We start from the raw sequence: 17,428 nt of genomic DNA, 5'->3' as shown, positions 1-17,428 counted from the left end.
TAATATATATATTGCACCTGTATACCATGGTGGTAGGAACCCCGGAAATATTTCATTATACACATACTTGTTTTATATATTTGCATCTAAAGTACTGCATATTAATTTCATATCTTTCATATTAAATTTCATGTGAAATACCTACTTTTCTAGGCTAGTACTAAAAATGCAAACATAGAGCAGCATGGCTTACTTTTCAAGAAATGTTTCAATAAATCTATACACATCTCATTTGTCTTTACTTCCCTGATTCTCTGTGTGTTAAACTAACAGATTTTTTCAGTAGGCACTTGTACAATTTTAAACATATTTCTCTCCTAGAAAAGCCACTTCATCAAAATAAAATCTGAAGCTAGCTGCACCTTTTCTATCCAGTGCAATGTTTAAAGAACTTAATGGCCTCTCTGTATTTTTAATGGCTGTATATTACATAGCTAACAAACAATTTCAGAATTAAGTTACCACAGTTAGGAATTAGAAGCAGGTGGCACAATAATGGTGCTTTTTCATTTCATTTATTAGAAGAGGGGAAAAAAAACCAAACCAAACAACGTAGAGCTTCATTTATTTTCATCAGCTCCACAATAAAAGCCTGGCAATTTGCAACACCAAAATCATTTCAGGCACACATCACTCATTTCTTTAGTTTTAAAAGCTTCTTTGTGTGCCACCAAAATTTAAAAAGATAATTTATTTCCAGTTTAAAGTCCAATATGGTCTGTGCATCCTGGATGCTTATTAACACTATGTTTGCTTTCCTGGTAAACAGATGGAGTGTCAGTTTCACTGCTGGGTAATCCCCAAGGTTTGTGTGTGTGTGAGTGCGTGTGTGTTAAACACTCACAAACAAGGTCTTAACAGCATTCCCCCCCCCCCCCAAGTCAATTGCATTCTCAAAGTTTGCCTTGCGTTCTGGTTCATCAGCAAAGCAAAGGGAGCCTAGGTGCTAGTGCTTCAAGTCCCACCATGTCCAGTATATAATAAAGCACGTGCTAAACAAAGTGTTTTGGCTAATGTACCATTTAGTTAAGTTGCCTCTCCTCCCTAAACCTCTGATCATTCAACCTGCCTTATTTTTGCAGCATCTCTTATTAGCTGTTCCCTTTGCATAGGAAAGAAGCTGAGTGACCCTGGCGCACCCTCTAGTGCTGAAGCTGGAGAAGTGTCCCTCTTTCTCTAGCCCCACCTCAACTGCACTATGCTGAACAAGAGACAAAGCTGGAGGGAGAGGCAAGGTGCAAAGGCAAGGGCATGTTCTATAATCACTTTTCTTTGCGTTGTTTCTTTAAACGACATGCAGCGAACATGATTTCTCTGCACTTTGCAAAGAGCCATTCTCCCTTCTCTGGTGACTCAAGCTCCCCCTGCAAACCCAGGGGGCTCGATACACAGTGTTGGCTGCTATGAGCCAAAGCCCAGGGATCACTTTGTTAGTGCCTTCGTCAATGTGACAATTTTACATTGCTTCCAGACCCATTATTTCTTCGTGTTCTGGTGCCAGAAGAAAGGTGTTTACAATGTGTGAACTTGCCTTGACTTCAGTATGCGTGCGATGGATTCAGCCGTGCTGAATGAGAACGTGAAGGAAATGTGGGTGATAGCCCATTGCTGGGAGTGATGATTTACTGTGCATGCATCCCTGCGTAAAACAGATGGGAACACACAATTCCTGAGACTTGGGGCCTTATTCTCATTTACGCTAAGGCCCCTTTACACTGTCAGACTGCCCTACAGTTTAGCAATGGATTCAGTGCCCCAACAGTGCCTGATGCCACAAGGTCTTAGCTTTACTAGTGCTAGCAGGACTCTTTCTTTTTACCTCCTTCTGATCCCTCCCCCCCTTTTTTCCTATATAGTAGAAATTCCCATTCAAAACTTTTAATTTGTTCCTATTAGTTACAGCTGGCAGCTTGGGTGCAGAACAGAGCATTGGATCTATTAGTCTGTTTAATTAATAAAATTTATTTATATTGAGCACACAAAAGGTGCCCTGCAAACAAATAAGACAGATGTGTTCCCTGCCCTGAGGAGCATACAGTCTGCATAGAAGATGAGATGGAACAAGTGAGAGCAACAAAAAGTGTGGGGGCAGAAGAAGAAAGCGGCACAGGAGTTATTACAAATATTAAATGTGGCCGTTAGCTGATGACTCATGCTCTGGTCCTGCAATCGGCTGCACATGGATGCAACCACTGTGCCCTTGTGGAGTCCGGCTGAGGTCAGTGGGGCTTTGTGTGGATTGAAGATTGTGCCCATGCCATCAGTTGCAGATGGGCCAAAGTAGATGTGTTGTGCATGTGTTTTTAAGTGTTGGTATGCACATACCACTGACCACTTCTGGATCGATTGTTCTTTAGCTCACGTCTTAGCGCTTTTGATGCAGAGGAAACTGAGTTCTACTCCTACTGTTGCTGCAAAGCTCTGATTGGACAAAGCATACAACACAGTGACAGTCATGGAGGCCTTGGTGGCTATATATTTGTTACAATATATTGCAAATACATTCTCATTTGAGCATTCTGTTATGACACACTACTTACTTTGGTAAAAGATTTCAACTCCTTCTGAGTGGCTTTCATCACTGTAGAAATTTCACAGGTAAATCACTGGCCTCCATGTTTGATAGTCTCTACTATAGAGATTTTCCGTTTAACATCCACACATATTTAAATCAGTCTGGACAAACTTCAAAAGGTCTGGAATATGGGATCGGATAAGTACTTACAATTTCGGGTGCTTAGCTGAACTAGCCAAACCCCTGGAAAATGTGGTGAGAATAATACTGTAACTGCCCCAATTGTAGCATGTCGCTGGGTGTGTTATGGTACATCCATCCCCTGTACATCCGCATCAATGCCTACCTAGCATGCTAGGTTTACCCTGTACTCAGAGGCAAGTGCTGTAGGTGCTCCATGCACTAGGCTCTTCAGGCACCAGCAATCAGTTCCAAGAACATTTGCACATTTCAGATGAGAAAGCGGGTTCCTTTACGAGGGCTCTCCACACAGTGCCTTTAATGGTGATAAATTAAAATGATAAAACCAACAGTTCCCATCCCAGTACCTGGGGCCCATCCAATCCAGGGGTGTAAAAGATAACAATGACCTAGTGTAACTCTTCTGCAGTGCCCTCTTATCTCCAGGATGCAGCCCTGTATATTCCTGCTGTGGCTACCACTGCCCCCGGCCAGCAACAGGTGTGTCTCCATACAGCTCTCAGGCCACCTGCTATCCTGCTTTTCATCCTCAGCCAGCTGCTTCTAGCCTGTTGCTCCTGCACCACCACTTTTGCATTGGCAAGTGTCACATGTATTAAGTCTCCCTCCCTTCTTGCTGGAGTATGCTTTGGGGTTTACAAGACAATCTGAAGCCAGGATCAGAATGGATTTCCTCACTCATGATGCAGCCCTGTGCTATTTGTTAAGGGTATAATGGAGGGTTGTCAACTTCTTTCAAATCAGTAGCAACATTAGCCATAGGTAGTGAAAAGACACTATAGTACAGTGGTTCTCAAGCAGGAGCCTGAAGGCCTGAGGTTTCAGGGGGATAGCCAAGCAGGGCCAGCATTAGAGGTGCTGGGGCCCAAGGCAGAAAGCTGAAGCTCCACTACATGGGGCTGAAGCTCCGGGCCGAGCCCTGTCACCTGAGGCCAAAGCGGAATCCTGAGCACTGTAGTTTCACAAGGGCCTCACACAATTGCCCTGCTTGCTACCCCCTAATGCCAACCCGGCTTTTATATGCAAAACACCAGTTATGGCACAGGTGGACTATGGAATTTTTGTAGCATGGCGGGGGTGGGGAAGGGGGGTCTCAGGAAAAAAAAAAGGTTGAGAACTCCTGCTATAGTAGATGAGAAGGGATAGTCCAGTAGTTAGGCCCCTAGGGTAGGACTTAAGTAGAGCCAGGTTCAAGTCCTTTCTCTACCACAGACATCCTGTGTGAAGCTGGGCAAGTCACTGAGTCTATCTTGCCTCAGTTCCCCATCTGTAAAATGAGGTTGATAGTGCTTCCCACCTCACTGGGTTGCGAAGATAAATACATTAAACATTTGGAGGGACTCAGATAGTATGCTAATGGGGGCTATCAGTACCTTAGATAGACAGGCCAATAATCTAAAAGAGCATGGTAATTCCTCATAGGTATTAGCAGGTGGGTAGATTTAGTTACATTCTGTAGTAGTTAGGCACAATAGTTATGCACATGATAAAAGGTGTCTGATTATTTGACAAAGTAAATATTAGTGCCAATGGAACAATTTACAAAGGCACATGACGGATTCTCCATCACTGATTTGTTAAATCAAGATTTGATATTTTTCTAAAATCTGGTCTAGGAATTATTTTGGGTAAGTTCTCTGGTCTGTGTTATACAGGAGGTCAGATCAGACTAGAACATCACAATGGTCCCTTCTGGCCTTGGAATCTATGAATGTATCACCAGTGAAACCCTAACAGCAGAGATGAACTTGGCCACAAATGTTTATGCAGCCATTCTGTACCTGTAAGTAATAAACAGATATTTCAAAAGACTAGTTGCTTTTATTTTGTGGAGGACAAAGCTACAGTTCCAATATTGGCCTGGATTATGAATTGTCATATTGCCATTCTTTTTATGGAAGCAAGCATTAATTAGTAGTTAGACAATGGGATAGAAAACAGAACTTCTGGGATCCATTACCCACATTGCCACCTTAAACAAACCCCAGTTCTGCAACTGCCTGGGCAGATCATTGCACCCACAGGGCACCCCACTGAGATTAATGGGGCTCACAAAAGGGGGCTACTCACAGATATCAACAGATCAATAATTACTATAGATGAAATCCTGATCCCATGGAATTCAATGGGGCCAAGATTAATTTCACTCTATGTACTTAAATCTTACCTACATGTAAAATGGAAAGCTCAGTTAATTAGGGCTGGGACCTGCAAACAATACTCACCTTAAGCCATTCCTGGGACTGCTCACAGAGTAAGGATCTACTCAGGCCAACTTATACTGGCAAAATTTAGCCCATAAGGTATACAAGGCAGTTCAAAATGAAAGACTTTCCTGGGGTCTGTTAGCCAAAGAATATCCAGAATTAAGGTTTACAAATGAAGTTATTTTAAGAACTCTCACATTGGTTATCACCATTTAGTCATCACCAAATTAGAATGACCATTCAAACATTGTTAACACAGTGAAGTGGAAGAAAACAATAACTAACCCTTTGCCCTACACTAGTTCTTTTTATTATGCCAACACTTATATCCCAAGAAACAAGACTTCTCTTAAGCACTTGCTTTTTATAGCATCTCTCCAGGAAAAGGTGGGCCCAGTTGTGGTCTAGGTGGAGCAATAACTCTAATCCTCCCTAGACACTCCCTTATATAAATGGAAAGTCAAGCAACACCTGCACCTAAAGGGAGCTTTTTGGAGTTTTTTAGGTATGCCACTCCCCAAACACACACTTAGCTTCTCTCTGTAGGAAAGTTCTACTAGAGCACCTGAATTTTTTCTTTGTCTGAGGTGAGATATTAAGTGTTGTAACTTATTCAAGTATAAAATGTTATTGTTATTTGCTCATGTGTTTAAGTGATGGATTTAATATTTCTTCCAGAGTAGCAGTGATGAAGTAATTCTTGGCACCAGATGTGTTTTCTGTTGATAGATAATGGACTTGTTGTTTGTAACTAGAAAACATTTCCTTTCTGGTCAGTGTTTAAATTTTCTTTCTCAGGGTGATGGGTAAGGAGACAGGGGTTCTGTTATAGATTTGTCGGTGGAAGCTGATGCACACTGAGGCCACTCAAAGGGGTTAATTTTATTTAAGCATTCAGAAATTAATATCTAATTAAACTTTGAAATGGAATGTTAAAAGCAGTGGGTGACAGACTGTCTGTAGGCGTGTCCCCTGAGGTGTTCCCTGTTTTGTGCTAAGTCTCTTCTTTGCCTGTACACAGCCTGGCTCTAGCCAATACCCTATCACAACACTTAATTCACTCACAATAATTTTTTTTTAATCTCTGCTCAGTTCTTATCCTGTTCAAACGCTCAATTGTTGCATCTCTGCTTGTGGTGTGTGTGACTAGGGAGATGTATCTCTTGCTATTCTAGCTGAGCAGATGCTTTAAAGTAGCAAGATAGGAACTTGGACAAAAGCAAGCTGACTCAGAGGCAAAGCAGCCACTCCAGACTTAACTTAAGCTGTCATGAGATGGACTTCTAGGAGTCACAGAACAGTCTATGATGCCATCTATCATATATCTAGAAATACCTAGACCTAATGGAGTGAGTTAAAGACAGAGTGACAGCCTAAACTCTGATTTCCTTTTAGTATCTTATGTTGAAATCCAGTGCTTAATACTACTTTTTGATACAGATCCTATCTACCTCTGTGATAGGCACTTTCAAAATGCCTATGGATGAATAAACTGCGGTGCAGAGCTGTATCTTGTAAAATCATTTAGGGCTCAATCCTGCGAGGGACTCAATGTGGGCAGGCTCCTGTTAAAGCTAATAAGGATCTGCATGTATAGGAGTCTGCCAGTATGGAGTCATTTGCAGGATTGTGGCCTTAGTGAGCTCATGTTAACCACAAGTGCCTCTGACATTTCCCTTATTGTAATTTGATCGTACATGTTCAGTCACCAGTGGTGAGTTCCTTAATTTTTCTTTTGCACTTGACAAGTGCATCGGTATTGTTTCCATTTGCTTGTGTTTTGTTTTAAACTGTGCTCTATGTGATATCATGAGGAAAATTACAGGCACATAAAGAATACTGTAGGGATAACAATGAAGGGGTGGCCACAAGAGCTGCTTTTACATCAGGCCAGAGGATTCCAAAGTGAAGCTGAGAAATTATATCCTAATGTTAAAGCAGTGAATAAATCGCTTTTGATTCTGGCAGAAGTGAACCTCAGAGGCATTAGGAAGCATGACAGAATAAGGCAATGAGAAGCTCAGAATATGAATTTTATTACCTTTTGAAGAGAAGGGAATTCATTTCAGTTAACAGAATGGTCCAGGATGCTGCTTGCAAACATCACTGTGAGTTAAAAGCGTGTTCTTTTCTATTAAAACAGTGTCATGAGACACCCTTTAGGATTAGGAAAGTTCACCCAGTACTAGTGCTCTGTTCAGCTAACCACTAAATATTTTATGATGCAAAACAGACACTGATGTGAATCTTTTATAGAAGGGACAGGACTAGATAATTCTGTTTTAACACATACACACAATGGCCTGTTCATTACAGTGTATACCACTAGCTATCCTGCTAATGGAGATTCTTTCGTACCCCAGGCCATTAGGAGTTTGTGCTTCAGGCAGAGATCTGCATTCTCTCTGGTGTTTATATGAAGTTCTAAGTTGCTCAGGGAAGTCCTAGCTGGCTCTAAGTTTGTTACGAAGTTCAAGAAAAAAAAGAAAAGAAGAAAAATCATGTGAATTTACTCTTTATAAACGGTCTTACTGACAACCCTGCATAATGAAGTCCTCTCTCCAGAAGGTAGGTGCAGGGTTGGGCAGCAGCAGTGCTCCTCTGCAGTGTGCCTTGCCTGTTGACATGAGGAACAGCCTTTAGAGAAGGGTAATTCACTCATTGCCAGCTAAGGGTTTGTCTACACACAGTTATTCAGGAACAACTCCATATGTAGATGATATTCTGGAATAAGAGCGCCTTGTTCCTGTTTAGTTTAACCCAGTGACCTACAATAGGAAGGAGAGTTTCTATCTCTATGAGCCATCCAGTCCCTTTGGTTTTTGCACAGTTGTATAAAAAACCTACCACCCTCCCCTTCCTTTCCCTTAACAGGCCCTTCTGGTCCATAGACCTAGAACAATGTGAGCTGGTTCGTTCTGGTGTCATCTTCTAGTCAGGATGCAGTATCCATACTGTGTAATGAAATGAGATTCCATTTGCAGGGAGTCCCCTGTTGAATGCATTATGAAAATAATAAGCATTAGTGCCCTGTTTCGTAAAGACACTTTTTGTGCTTTTGTAGTGCATTGTGTTAATATTACTTTGGATCTGAATAACAACAATATGAAGCATTTATAGAATAGATTTCATTCCATTACACAAGTTCAGCATCATCTTTTTGCCCCCCTGCAGAGAGAGATGACACTGAAATGTTGTAACAGGGAATTGTAAGTCAAGCTTGAAGTACACTGGCAGAGTGGTGTGGAAGCCAGCGCACTCCCCACCTACAATATACCTGGCCATTAATTAATTTTCATAGACTACAAATTCACACTTTAACTTTCTAGAATATATATTAGCCATTGTTTATCATTTAATGCATAAAGAACTAAAACATCACAATAGCAAGAGGTAGATTTAGCTGGTGCCAAGTTTGCTGGTGCCACCTGGTCCCCACTTATGCTAAACAAATTTGGCTGAGGAACACCTTTGACTCTGGAGCTGGTGAATGTCTCCTACCCTCTTTGGCTGCCTAAGTCTCCTACTCTTCTTCCTCAGCTGGTAAGTGCTTAGATACTACAGTGTTCGTAGTACAAAGTCTTTGGAATGGGTATTGCCTCCTCTTCCTGGTGGCACCAATCTTTTCCCCTCCAGTGATGATTGAAAGAGCCTCCCTCCTGTTGATCAATTCTTGTCTCCAGTAATTGTGGATCTGCTCTCCTTGTCCTTTCTGGATCCTGTGCCATCTTTCTGCTTTACGGCTTCCCATTGGGGGTCTCATGCCCACAGGGCCGGTGCAACCATTTAGGTGACCTAGGCGGTCGCCTAGGGTGCTAGGATTTGGGGGGTGCCATTTTCTTCGGCAGCGACCGCAGCGGCCAGATCTTCGGCCGCCCCGGTTGCTGCCAGCATTTAGGTGGAGGGAGCTGGGACAGGGGAGCATGGGGAGGGCCGCCTGTAGTAAGTGGGGGGGGGGCGGCATGCAGGGGAACTCCCTGCCCCAGCTCACCCCTGCCCTGCCTCCTCCCCAAGCTCGCCATGGCTGCTTCACTTCTCCCGCCTCCCAGGCTTGCGGTGCCAATCAGTTTAGGGCACCACAAGCCTGAGAGGTGGAAGAAGTGAAGCAGGGATGGCGTGCGCAGGGTGCTCATGCTCATGCACAGAGCAGGGGTGAGCTGGGGGGGTACCACAGGGCGGAGGGTGAGGGGTGGGGAGCTGCTGCAAGGGGGGAGCCTCAGGGTAGGGAAGCGGGGGGGGGGGAGGCGCAAGGTGGAAGTTTCGCCTAGGGCGAGAAACATCCTTGCACCGGCCCTGCACGCCCAGCTATGTGCAACTCTTCTCTTGCTGCCATCAGACTGATTCCCTCAGCTGCCCACTCCTACCACCTGTCTTTTCTTTCACTCAGCTGCTAAAGAGACCTGCTCCAGACTTGCCTTTGGTGTTCTGTTTTTGTACAGTGCCTAGAACAGTGGGGTCCTGGTCTCTGACTAGGGACCCTCAGCACTACGGTAGTACAAATATGAAATAATAATAGGCAGATCTTCTGGGTTTTTTTGTGGCGCCTCTCCCATGAGTTTTGTGAGTGCTTTTCATTTGTATTTACACTATTGGTTTTGGACTTTGTATGTTTTGTGTTTTTTATACTTCTGAGGGTTGGAATTTATGCATATACTGGCATGTATTTTACAGGGCTGATTCTGGTTGTGTGCTTGTTTTTATCCTATATTTTGTGTTTTTTTACAAAAGACACCTTGTATCTTGAGTAGAAATTTACAATAGGTCAAAGTGGAAATAAAATGTTACTAAATCTATGGTAACAATTTATACTCGCTTTGTAATCTTTGTCTTGGTATAAATGACCACACAAAGGACAGCTTAATAGAGAATTAGGCTTTGTATCTTTAAGCCATGTTGTTAATTTGAAAAAGATTCACTGAATCCAATGTAGTGCATAGGAAGTAATTTGCTAAATATCACGTAATACAAACAGTAAGAAATGTCTCAATGGAGGGATCACTACTTTTGGGGGGTAAACAGAGCTGAGAGTTGCACATTCTGCTCTACTGGGCAAACAGAAAAGATTTGCAAGTATTTCCTGAAAATTCTCCATGTTGAGGTTTTGGTAACTAAGATACTAATCAAATATAAAATGTTTCTGAATCCACAGCACAGTCCAATTGCTGGGAGGTTTAGTGGCCCTCAGGCCCCAGACTTGTTTTAATGATTGTTCTTGGAAACGCTTTGAATTGTTGTCAACTATGCCCAGCCAAACAGGCACTGCCAGAGCTACCCACACTGACACATCTACTGCCTCCTTCCCTTTGCACCTAAGATAGGCAGTTCCTTTTCCTTCACTCCTGGAAAATATGAGCTGAGTACCACAGCCTTTCTAAGGGACCATACTCAGCATTCTGCTCTGGGCAGCTGCAGAACTGTTAATAAAATATTGCCTGTGTAACATAAACGGGTAAAACATAAGTAAACACCAATCATTTAGAAAGAGTTGTCAGCTCTAAGTGAATAAAATGTTTTATTTAAAATACCCAGGATAGGTGAGGTAACCTAATCTTTTTACAAGTAATTGTTTCCTCCAGAGGCTTCTGAAGCTATCAAAATCTATGCACTGCAGGCACTAATTTGAGGGCTTTGCTGATAAAATATCCTGTAAAATATTGCTATTACTTTAGTGGTCATTCTCAAAAGGTCCAAAAAAATGGGAAGCAAAAGCAGAATTTACCCTTGACCAATGTAAAGAATATAATTACTACAGAAATCTTCAAGAATAAGTTATATAAGTCATGAAACAGGAAAAATTTACTTTTACTCATCAACTTCAGGCTGAAAAGCCTGGTTAAGTTACTTTTATCAGAAGAGAGGGAATACTTTATATTCATATCCTCTCTAGCAGCGAATATACTATTGACTATATTGCAGTCAATGTAGTCAGTGTGGTGATGAGATACTGTGATTTTCAGAAGCCTTCATTAGGTTTCCAGTGAAATGCCATATTCTCATATTAGTCATCTTCACTGCTTTATATGTTAGGAGATGCATTTCAAACTGTTTTAAAGTACATTATTATTCTGCTGTTCACAAAAATAGACCAATATACGTTATAATATGTTTACAAGGTGGCAGTCTTACAAATTCAACATTTTAAAGCTTACATTCCATTCCCAGATCACTACAAAATTGTTTCAAATGGCTGTGCTTACTTCTTAGAGCAAGTATTTTTCAATGAAAAGGTTGATGGCTGCAATTTGATTATTAACAAGTGAAAGAACGCAGATAGGAATGGATATTAAATTCAGTATGTTGATATTCCATAGAGAATGAAAAATGGTTAGTGGACAGTTTTAGTGTATTGCCAGTGAGTACAGTGTCATAAAAACTGCAGAACTCACTTTATTTATTTCATTATGGTGGGCTTAGTCATTTTAATGCTCTCTAGGACCCTGTCCTTACCAAGAAAATGAACCATTTTAATAGTGGGTGTCAAACTGCTTCCTCCTTGTCACTCTCAAGTGGGTGTAGACAAGGTCAACAGAGTTTGACACCTTCTGTAACAAAAGGTTCCAGATACCCATTCTACCAGGTATGTAGCATGCTTTGCTATAATGCATGTAGAACTCTTGACCTTGTATACCACAGAAGGGCAATTGTTTTCAATAAACATGGAAGGGAGGGAGATTGGAGCAGTTCTGTACACCTCTTCTCACCAACAACTCGTTTCCCAGTGTAGACGCCAACAGAATCTCTACATGCACTTTCAGTGAGTAGCAGTTATACTATGACAAAGAGCAAAGTTGATTGATGCTTGCTTCCTCATTTGCTATTCAAGTATTAATTCATTAAATGCCTCAAGTAGATGTCTGTACACATGGTATGGAAACTCAACTAGCAAAAACAGATCTTACAAATAGGGTTCTTGGGAGGTGAGATAATTGCCAAATAGCATTGCCAGCAGATCGAGGTCTGGTGAGGCCACATCTGGAGTATTGCATCCAGTTTTGGGCCCCGCCACTACAGAAAGAATATGGAAAAATTGGAGAGAGTCCAGCGGAGGGCAACAAAAATGATTAGGAGGCTGGGGCACATGACTTATGAGGAGAGGCTGAAGGAACTGGGTTTATTTAGTCTGTAGAAGAGAAGACTGAGGGAGGATTTGTTAGCAACCTTCAACTACCTGAAAGGGGCTTCCAAAGAGGATGGAGCTAGGCAATTCCCAGTGGTGGCAGATGACAGAACAAAGAACAATGATCTCAAGTTTCAGTGAGCGAGGTCTAGGCTGGATATTAGGAAAAACTATTTCATTAGGAGGGTGGTGAAGCACTGGAATGGGTTACCTAGGGAGGTGGTGGAATCTCCATAGACTCATACTCATAGACTCCAGGACTGGAAGGGACCTCGAGAGGTCATGGAGTCCAGTCCCCTGCCCTCATGGCAGGACCAAATATTGTCTAGACCATCCCTAATAGACATTTATCTAACCTACTCTTAAATATCTCCAGAGATGGAGATTCCACAACTTCCCTAGGCAATCTATTCCAGTGTTTAACTACCCTGACAGTTAGGAACTTTTTCCTAATGTCCAACCTAAATCTCCCTTGCTGCAGTTTAAGCCCATTGCTTCTTGTTCTATCATTGGAGGCTAAGGTGAACAAGTTTTCTCCCTCCTCCTGATGACACCCTTTTAGATACCTGAAAACTGATATCAGGTCCCGTCTCAGTCTTCTCTTTTCCAAACTAAACAAACCCAATTGTTTCAGCCTTCCTTCATAGGTCATGTTCTCAAGACCTTTAATCATTCTTGTTGCTCTTCTCTGGACCCTCTCCAATTTCTCCACATCTTTCTTGAAATGCGGTGCCCAGAACTGGACACAATACTCCAGCTGAGGCCTGACCAGTGCAGAGTAAAGCGGAAGAATGACTTCTCGTGTCTTGTTTACTACATACCTGTTAATGCATCCCAGAATCACGTTTGCTTTTTTTTGCAACAGTATCACACTGTTGACTCATATTAAGCTTGTGGTCCACTATGACCCCTAGATCTCTTTCTGCCATACTCCTTCCTAGACAGTCTCTTCCCATTCTGTATGTGTGAAACTGATTGTTCCTTCCTAAGTGGAGCACTTTGCATTTATCTTTATTGAACTTCATCCTGTTTACCTCAGACCATTTTTCCAATTTGTCCAGATCATTTTGAATTTTAACCCTGTCCTCCAAAGCAGTTGCAATCCCTCCGTTTGGTATCGTCCGCAAACTTAATAAGCGTACTTTCTATGCCAACGTCTAAATCGTTGATGAAGATATTGAACAGAACCGGTCCCAAAACAGACCCCTGCGGAACCCCACTTGTTATACCTTTCCAGCAGGATTGGGAGCCATTAACAACTACTCTCTGAGTACGGTTATCCAGCCAGTTATGCACCCACCTTATAGTAGCCCCATCTAAATTGTACTTTCCTAGCTTATCTATAAGAATATCATGCAAGACCGTATCAAATGCCTTACTAAAGTCTAGGTATATCACATCCACCGCTTCTCCCTTATCCACAAGGCTTTTTATCCTATCAAAGAACGCTATCAGATTAGTTTGACACGATTTGTTCTTTACAAATTCATGCTGGCTATTCACTATCACCTTACCACCTTCCAAGTGTTTGCAGATGATTTCTTTAATTATCTGCTCCATTATCTTCCCTGGCACAGAAGTTAAACTAACTGGTCTGTAGTTTCCTGGGTTGTTTTTATTTCCCTTTTTATAGATGGGCACTATATTTGCCCCCTTCCAGTCTTCTGGAATCTCCCCCGTCTCCCATGATTTCCCAAAGATAATAGCTAGAGGCTCAGATACCTCTTCTATTAACTCCTTGAGTATTCTAGGATGCATTTCATCAGGCCCTGGTGACTTGCAGGCATCTAACTTTTCTAAGTGATTTTTTACTTGCTCTTTTTTTATTTTATCTTCTAAACCTACCCTCTTCCCATAAGCATTCATTATATTAGACATTCCTTCAGACTTCTCAGTGAAGACCGAAACAAAGAAGTCATTAAGCATCTCTGCCATTTCCAAGTCTCCCGTTACTGTTTCCCCCTCCTTACTGAGCAGTGGGCCTACCCTGTCCTTGGTCTTCCTCTTGCTTCTAATGTATTGATAAAAAGTCTTCTTGTTTCCCTTTATTCCCATAGCTAGTTTGAGTTCATTTTGTACCTTTGCCTTTCTAATCTTGCCTCTGCATTCCTGTGTTATTTGCCTATATTCATCCTTTGTAATCTGACCTAGTTTCCATTTTTTATATGACGCCTTTTTATTTTGTAGGTCATGCAAGATCTCATGGTTAAGCCAAGATGGTCTTTTGCCACATTTTCTATCTTTCCTAACCATCGGAATAGCTTGCTTTTGGGCCCTTAATAGTGTCCCTTTGAAAAACTGCCAACTCTCCTCAGCTGTTTTTCCCCTCAGTCTTGATTCCCATGGGACCTTACCTATCAGCTCTCTGAGCTTACCAAAATCCGCCTTCCTGAAATCCATTGTCTCTATTCTGCTGTACTCCCTTCTACACTTCCTTAGAATTGCAAACTCTATGATTTCATGATCACTTTCACCCAAGCTTCCTTCTACTTTCAAATTCTCAACAAGTTCCTCCCTATTTGTTAAAATCAAGTCTAGAACAGCTTCCCCCCTAGTAGCTTTTTCAACTTTCTGAAATAAAAAGTTGTCTGCAATGCAGTCCAGGAACTTATTGGATAGTCTGTGCCTCGCGGTGTTATTTTCACAACATATATCTGGATAGTTGAAGTCCCCCATCACCACCAAATCTTGGGCTTTGGATGCTTTTGTTAGTTGTTTGAAAAAAGCCTCATCCACCTTTTCCACCTGATTAGGTGGCCTGTAGTAGACTCCCAGCACGACATCACCCGTATTTTTTACCCCTTTTAGCCTAACCCAGAGACTCTCAACACTTCCATCTCCTATGTCCATCTCCACCTCAGTCCAAGTGTGTACATTTTTAATATATAAGGCAACAACTCCTCCCTTTTTCCCCTGTCTATCCTTCCTGAGCAAACTATACCCATCCACACCAACATTCCAGTCATGTGTATTATCCCACCAAGTTTCAGTAATGCCAACAATGTCATAGTTGTATTTATTTATTAGCACTTCCAGTTCTTCCTGCTTATTACCCATACTTCTTGCATTTGTATATAGGCATCTAAGATACTGGTTTGATCTTGCCTCCCAGCTTTGCCCTGACCCTCCTTCCTCACTGCCATTATAGCCTGTGCTCCCTCCTGTTTCCAACCCATCTCCCAGGTCTTGTTCCCCACTTACCTGTGGGGTTTGCTCTCCTGTCCCCGTTGAACCTAGTTTAAAGCCCTCCTTACTAGATTAGCCAGTCTGTGCGCAAATAAGGCCTTTCCCCTCTTCGAAAGGTGAACGCCATCTGTGCCTAGCAGTCCTTCCTCGAATAGCATCCCGTGGTCGAGGAAGCCAAAGCCCTCCTGGCGACACCATCTTCGCAGCCAGGCATTCACCTCCACAATGCATCTGTCTCTGCCCGGGCCCCTACCTTCAACAGGAAGAATCGAAGAGAATATCACCTGCGCTCCAAACTCCTTAACCTGTACTCCCAGAGCCCTGTAGTCACTCTTGATCTGCTCAGTGTCAACCTCACAGTATCATTTGTGCCCACATGGATGAGTAGCATGGGGTAGTAGTCAGAAGGCCGGATAATCCTCTACAGTGCCTCTGTAACATCTCGGATACGGGCCCCTGGCAGGCAGCATACCTCCCGGGATGAACGGTCAGGGCGACAGATGGGTGTCTCCGTCCCCCTCAGCAGAGAGTCTCCAACCACCACTACCCTACGTTTCTTATCAGTGGTGGCAGCAGACCTCCCAGCCTTAGGGGTACGAGGCTTCGCCTCCTTAACTGTTGGGGGTGATTCCTTCTCTCCTGTATCAAGAAGAGCATAACGGTTATCTTTTACCACAGCAGGAGGGTTTGCAGCAGGGGTGGAGCACTGCCTGCTGCTAGAAGTAACCAGCTGGCTGTGTCCACCCTGAGCCTCCTCCTCCACTGGTGTGTCGGTAGTCCTGTGAACTGGGACAGCTACATCAGCTGTCTCCACATGGATACTGTCCAAGAATTGCTCATGGATATGGATGTTCCTCAGCCTAGCCACCTCCTCCTGTAGCTCTCCCACCTGCTGCCTGAGAGATTCCACCAGTAGGCACCTTTCACATTACATGCCACCCCCAGCCTGAATATCAGTAAGTGGAAACTGCAAATTACAGTCTTTGCAAGCCCACACCAGAATCTGGGTAAAAGCATCCATGCTTTGGTGCTCTGTCTGGCTACAGGCAGAGGTGGAGGAGACAGAAGCAGTGCTGGCATAGGTATTGTGGCTCCTCTTCACCATTGTAAGCCTCCCTCTGTCAAACTCTCTCAAATTCCCGTCTGCAGCTCCCTGTCCGCTCTGCTCTGCTGTAAACAGAAGGGTTTTGGATGTGGCTCAGTTTATAGGTTCAGGGGACCAATGGGTCACAGATGAGACCGACAAGGGACCCCCACTCCCTTCCTACTCCCCTTCCAAACTCCCTTGCAAAACTCCCTGTTAGCAGCTCCTGTTCACTAAGCTCCCTGGTCGCTTGTGCGCAGCTTTATAAAGCCCTGGCCTGAGTGAATGCCCCGCCCACTGGTTAAGGCTCAGCCAATTACCAGAGGCTTCTAGCTTTCAAACCTTCCTGGTAGCTCTGCCTCCAACTGCCAGCTACAGCACACGGTCCTTCAAACAAACAAACAAACCAAACAGACTGACAAACATAAGCTCAGCACACAGCCAGTAACCCCCAAACACAAACACTGCAGACAGTCACTTACCCCACAGATGCTGTATGTGCATCCTTAGAAGTTTTTAAGGCCCGGCTTGACAAAACCCTGGCTGGGATGATTTAGTTGGGGTTGGTCCTGCTTTGAGCAGTGGGTTAGATTAGATGACCTCCTGAGGTCGCTTCCAACCCTAATCTTCTATGATTCTATGAAAACATAAATTTTCTGAATTGTGCCAACATCAGTTTTAGTTAAAACTAAATGTCCACAACATAAAAGCTACCACTATAGTTGGCAACAAGAGGCTTCCATGTGTTGGCAGTCTCATATGAGAGGCTTAGGACGTAATGGATGTGGAGAGGAGACTGATCACAACTACAGTAGGTTTCTCCAAGTAAGGGATGGTACAGTATGGGGAAGGCCTACAAAGTTTTATGCCTATTCTATGCTTTAAAGAGAAAAGATAATTTGGCCTTATATAAGAGATGAAATTATTCATATACAATTAGATTAAATGATTTTATTGAAATACTTTTCTGAAACTACCTGGATAAATTGGTTTATTAAAGTGAATTATCTTGCTCATGTGAAAGGTGCTATGACTGACAGTGTTGCAAATTGAAATCTTCTGTTCTTGTAGAAAACCTTTGCAAGCAACCCCCAATGCCTCAACAATGGTCCTCAACC

The sequence above is a fragment of the Gopherus evgoodei genome, chromosome 4 (assembly GCF_007399415.2).
Source record: "Gopherus evgoodei ecotype Sinaloan lineage chromosome 4, rGopEvg1_v1.p, whole genome shotgun sequence".
NCBI lineage: Eukaryota > Metazoa > Chordata > Testudines > Testudinidae > Gopherus > Gopherus evgoodei.
Note: the sequence above shows the minus strand (reverse complement) of the source record.